This window comes from Gorilla gorilla, chromosome 7 (assembly GCF_029281585.2).
Source record: "Gorilla gorilla gorilla isolate KB3781 chromosome 7, NHGRI_mGorGor1-v2.1_pri, whole genome shotgun sequence".
NCBI classification, from domain to species: domain Eukaryota; kingdom Metazoa; phylum Chordata; class Mammalia; order Primates; family Hominidae; genus Gorilla; species Gorilla gorilla.
The window spans coordinates 86611501-86617500 of NC_073231.2; the positions used below are offsets into that span (position 1 = coordinate 86611501).

At 38.0% G+C, this 6000-nt stretch overlaps 1 long non-coding RNA gene across 1 annotated transcript in view; it reads right to left on the reverse strand.

Moving 5' to 3' along the window:
* The window catches only part of LOC109028015 (uncharacterized), an 81076-nt gene that overhangs the window by 68765 nt on the left and 6311 nt on the right, over nucleotides 1-6000 (reverse strand). The window contains exon 2 of the long non-coding RNA XR_002007068.4: nucleotides 3332-3539. This is a non-coding gene — a long non-coding RNA (uncharacterized lncRNA). The remainder of the gene's footprint in view (nucleotides 1-3331; nucleotides 3540-6000) is intronic.

Below are 6000 nucleotides of genomic sequence, written 5' to 3' on the forward strand. Positions count from 1 at the left end.
ACAACATACTGTAATGCAAATTATGTGAATGTTTTCTCCTCTTTCTCTCAAAATACTGTAATGTTTTCAGACCACAGCTGAGGGCGTTAACTGAAACTGCAGAAAGTGTAACTGTGGATAAGAGGTGACTACAGTTTTAGGGATAAGAATGAAATAAGAATATATTTTTATTTTATGTGTATTATATTTTCGGAGTGCTAATAAGTTGTTAAGACATAAATACTTGCTAAGGTGTTTGGATTTACTTTAATAAGCTGAACTGTTAGATCTTTATTTTTGCCCAGGTATGCTATAAAAAATTATTGAGACATTGTGAGCACTGAAGATCAAGAAAGTTTGGGAGCTACTTGCTTAGTGCAATGAAATATGTTTGATTTTCCATAAGCCAAATATTCTATATCTGCTTAATTTTTATGTCAGTTCCTTTACTCTCCTATGACAGTTTTAAGAGTTTTTTTTTTGTATAATCTATCTAAATAAAATATATTTTTCTCATAGGGCACCCAGGAGAGGTTCTGATAAATGAGTGTCACCTTTTGGATTAAGAAAGTCACTTCACCACTGTTGGCCTTAATCTCTCCACATCTGTGAAATAATAGTGTGGATTATTTGATATTCCCAGTCTCTTTCCAATCTAGAATTCCATAATACTATAAACTTAGAAGATTCTTAAAATATAATGAGAAGGCCATCAGATGGTGGAATCGAGAGAGTTCTCCACCCACTGTTAATTGAAGAGAGAATTCGCGTTCTGTCTGGAAGCAATGGCCTATAGTTTTGACGTCTGATATGCTGCACTGATGTGGGCATTGTCCAAAGTAAAGGGTACCAGAGAAAGACCCTGGATAAATAGGTGTCAACGCTCATGGTACATTAGACAGGGATGTCTGAGCATTGTGGAGCAGGCAATTCTTCAGACTTTATAATTTTGCTTGGGTCTTGGAGTTGGAGGAAGGGTGGTGTAGAAGAGAACGTGCTACCATATTTTTGATAGCAATATACTTAGAACTCAGTCCTGTTCTTTCAAATATCCTAAAACTCATGTCATATGTGTAAAGAAAAAGTTCACAACCATTTTCTTTTGATCCTCTTCGGGGAGGTTGATAACGTAGCTAAATTGTGAATGCAGGCAGAATCATCTCGTTGGATATTTATGGTGATATAAGGGTCCCTGACATAACTTTTCTAATATTGCAAAAGCTGCTTTTATGTATAAATAACTCTTAATCACAGTTTAAGAATACTTTTATCATCCTGTTGATGCTCATTCAAGCAATATCAAATACTTTTGCAGTAGATTTAAAAACAAAATAAAAACTCAGCCTATTTGCAGTTTACATTTTCCTGACACCCGTCACCCACTTTTGCTCTTCTATGCTGAGTAGTGCTCTCATGCCATCTGTGTATTGTCTTAATATCTGTCACTTCCTCAACACTTTTATCCTTTTTGTCTTCATCTTCTTGGTTCCTCTGATTTTTTTTTTTTAATTCACCATGCAGTTTCTCTCTGATGTTTTTCTCACAGTACTTTTATAATCTGTAATGCATTTATTATTCTTTGCAGAACCTTGTCGTTGCCATGTTCATTTGTTTTCCAATAATCTTTATTAGATCTTTTACTTTGTATTTTTTCAAGTCTTTTAAATCCCTTCTTATGCAAATTCTATTTTTTATTTAACTCGCTTAGCTTGCCTTGTCTCTGATCTTCCTTTGACAATTTTATTACAGTTTCTCTCATCATCTTTACACTTTTTTATGTCTTTGAAATATGATCTTCCCACTTTCCTTTTACTGTTTCTATGATACCACTCCTATGTCCCATCTCCCATTCTTGGCCTTATAATTTAAAATAATTCATTATCTTACCTCATCTTTTTGCCTCTCCCCCTTCCTTTGTTTGGAATTGGTCCTTTACAAAAAATTGGTTACCCAGAATGGCTTTCTTAGTTGTTTAAAGGAGGACCAAACTGATATTGCCAAATACCTAAAGCTTTACAAAAATCAAGGTCTGAGAGATGACAAATTGAGGGTCAGGGCTGAAGGGCAGCTATATGACTTGAAAGAAGAGGTTTAACTCAGGCTAAGTTATATCATTTTGTAGGTTATATGTGCCATATACATTCCATAGTTTTCTAAATAAGCCCTCCAAAATACAGGTGATTTCTAGGTTCTTGGCATTTTTAAAATTTTTATCTTGCTCTGTCACTCTGGCTAAAGTGCAGTGGAGCAATGATACCTCACTGCAGCCTCGAACTCCTGGGCTCAACCTTCTGAGTAGCTGGATTACAGCCCAGCTAATGTTTTCTACTTTGTACAGAGGAGGTCACTATGTTGCCCAGACTGGTAACTCTTGACTTCAAGCCATCCTACCACCTCAGCCTTCCACCCTCCCACCTGAACCTCCCAAATATCTGAGATTACAAACACATGCCACAGAACCCAGCAGGTTCCTGGCATCTTTTATTTTCTCTCTCACCATTAGAAACTAAAGTCCAAATTTCTAAGTTAACATAAGGCCTATAATTAGAGTGAAGACAGTCTTTTCCAACCTCTGAGCTAACTTGGGTTGGGGAAAAAACATAGTAGACACTTGTCATGTCTCTTTTTTCCTTTTCAAAAATATTTGCTTTTAAAGCTCGGCTCCTTCTTCAGAATGGGGTAAAATAAAAATAAAGCTGGGCCGGGTGTGGTGGCTCACGCCTGTAATCCCAGCACTTTGGGAGGCCTAGGCAGGAAGATCATCTGAGGTCAGAAGTTTGAGACCAGCCTGGTCAACATAGTGAAACCCCGTCTCTACTAAAAATACAAAATTAGCCAGGCATGGTGGCATGTGCCTGTAATCCCAGTTACTCGGGAGGCTGAGGCAGGAGAATCGCTTGAACCTGGGAGGGGGATGTTGAAGTGAGCTGAGATTGCACCACTGCACTTCAGCCTGGGTGACACAGCAAGACTCCATCTCAAAAATAAATAAATAAATAAAACCAATCAATCCCTTCTTGCAACAGGATGGCCCCAGAAGAAGGCATAATTGTTTGATAGTAATTGATTAGTGAGTATTCTCCTAGTAAGGCATTGCCAGTGTCCTTGCTATTTTTAGGTGCTAAACATCAATTTAGTATACTGCTCTCTAGGATGAGAGGGTCAGCAGAGTGCTGGGCTCAGGAGCTGATCCAGCTGCTATTGGATATGAGCATTGGGTAGAAAGGACAGCAAATCTTGGCTGCTGATAGTAAGGTAGCTGCTGCTGAGTCTTCCCTCAAAACAAATGGCATGTTAGGCAGAGCATCCTGTTATGAGTCTGATAACCTGAATCTCTGCCTGAGTTACTGACCTGGGGCTGTAGTGTGACACCTGTCATTTCTCTCTCTCCTTCTATGTTTGCTCATGCAGAAGATGAATTGGTTGCACTCAGTGACGTCTAAAAATTCCTTTCAGCTCCTTTTCCTTTGTCATAATGTTTCAAGTTCCATCATTAAACATTGATTTCTTCTGGTTTCTAAGGCTTTTAGGTTTTCAAGGATTGCCATTAAAATGTGAACCTGAGGGGAGAAATAACATATTAGAGTGTTTTTAGCCATATATTTGAGGAGGTTTTGAATGATCTCTTAAGGGGCAGGCCATTTGGGAATAAGGCATGGGTGATCCGCCAGGACAAAGGGGGCTAGGAGGATCAGGGAGGGACACAAATGGGGTGACAGAGGAGACAACAGACTTAAAGAATAACTAAATGCTAGTTTCTTTTACATATATTTTATCAATTCCTGCAGAAAACCTGGGATTTAGTTATTACCATACCCATATTTCATATGAAAAACTGAACTTCAAAGACCGAACATGACACATGTACAGTTATTTGGAGAAGCAGAGATAGCATGGGAACCCAGGTTGTAGGATGCCAGGGTCTATGCCCATATTCTTCCCACTGCAGCCAGCTAGTTTTTGCTTATTGCTGTTTACAATGTTACCTAGAGTGAGTTCTGCAGAAATAAAGTACTTCGCCTAGATTATCACATTCAGTCCTCACCAGTGGATACCATTATTTTTTTCCAGCTTTCCAGAGGAAGACCCTGAAGTTTAAAAGTTTAATAGTCTGAATAACAACACATAGCTCATATCTCAGGGACAGATATAATAGGTATATACATATACATGGAAAAAATGTTTTGGAACTTTTGACAAAGGCCTTAGCTCACACTGTCTTGAATCACTACTGCTGAAAAAAAAAAACAAACCTTTTCTTTCCCTCTATCTCTTTGGCTTTTCTATCATATTCTCATTTCTAATAATCTAAAGTTTTCAGAAATCAATCCCCTTCCTCATCTTTATTTTTTATCAGAAAACTATTTCCTGTGGGCCTCTTTCAATTCAAACTGCCTCAGTCTTGGATCTGAAAGTCAGGTTATACAATCTGGTTTATTGTTTTTAATCAATTCAAAATTTTAAGAGGCATTTTTTCAGGTGTCAGATGTCATAATTAATTTCCACAAATACTTGTTGTTGAATAACTAAGCCATTTCTGTAGTCAAATTTTATAGTTTGTCTTCTTTCAACATTACTAGATGACACTGCACAAATTATGTCATTTCTCTAAGACCAATTTTCTGTAACTATAAAAGAAAGGAGTTGTACCAGATCATCTGTAAGAGGACTTGCAGCTCCCAAATGGTGTGCTTCTTACCATGCCAAAGCCTTCACTAATTTATTTGAAAAACATTGAGAGCATAGAGTGTGCCAAGTACTATATAAGGCATTGGAAATATGATCATTAGGTAGCCCTGTGTCAAGGAGGTGAGAATCTGCTGCAGAGCTCACTGTAGTAGAATTACAACATCGATTTATGTTTGCGTGCTGCTTACATACATTTAACACACATTTTCTATGTAGTTTGCCTTGTGTCTCACACTATCCACCCCATAACAACATGCATTTCTGTTCTTCTTGCTTACCACCATCAATGGGTCCATTCTCAATCTGCCCAGATTTCAGGCTTTCCCAGCTTTCTCTTCCATACATAAAAATCATAGATAGAGGTAGAGTTAATAACAAATTGAGTAGATGCCTGATTTCCTGATAGGGCTTAAAGGGATTTTCTGCTTGTAGATATCTATCTCTATCTATCTATCTATCTATCTATCTATCTATCTATCTATCTATCTATCATCTATCTATATATCAAGCTGAAGTGCAATGGTACAATCATAGCTCACTGCAGCCTTGATTTCCTGGGCTCAAGTGATCCTCCCACCTCAATCATACCTAGGACTACAGGTACACACCACCACACCTGGCTAATTTTTAAAATTTTTTGTAGAGATGGGGGTCTTTCTATGTTATCCAAACTAATCTCAAACTCCTGGGCTTAAACAATCCTCCAGTGGCCTCTCAAAGTGCTGGGATTACAGGCATGAGCCACGGCACCCAACTGAATTTTATTTATTATTTTTATAGTGTTTAAAGAAGAATAGAGATAATAGAGGTTTTAGGCAGGGAGGAGACAAGCTAGCGAAAAGTAATAGGCAATGGACATAGTGATGAAAGGGATGTTTTGGTGTGAAGGATATACCCACTAAAGGTCTTCAGCCTACCCCAGTTTTTTCATGGCCTATCACACTTTTGAGCTGTTTTAGTCTGAGTCATAACAGTTGTCAGCTAGTTTAGAAATCTATTAATGTCTTGGTGTTTGTACAGTTTGTTATTCCTTCATGGACCATTTCTCCACTTAGCTTCCTGGACGCATACTCTCCTGACTCTTCTCTCTCCTTCTTTGTTCCTTAGCAGCCTCCTTTGCTAGGTTCTCCTTCTATTCTTTGAGAGTCTCATGGCTTAGAATTTGCCGATAATCCTAAATTCACTTCCAACAGCCACCCTTCCTAAACTTCATATTCATATACCAAACTACCAACTTAACATCACTAGCTGGGTGCTTAAAAGGCATCTCAAATTAATATATCAAAAACTCAGCCTCTGATGTCCCTGCATACTCATCCTTCACTAGTCTTT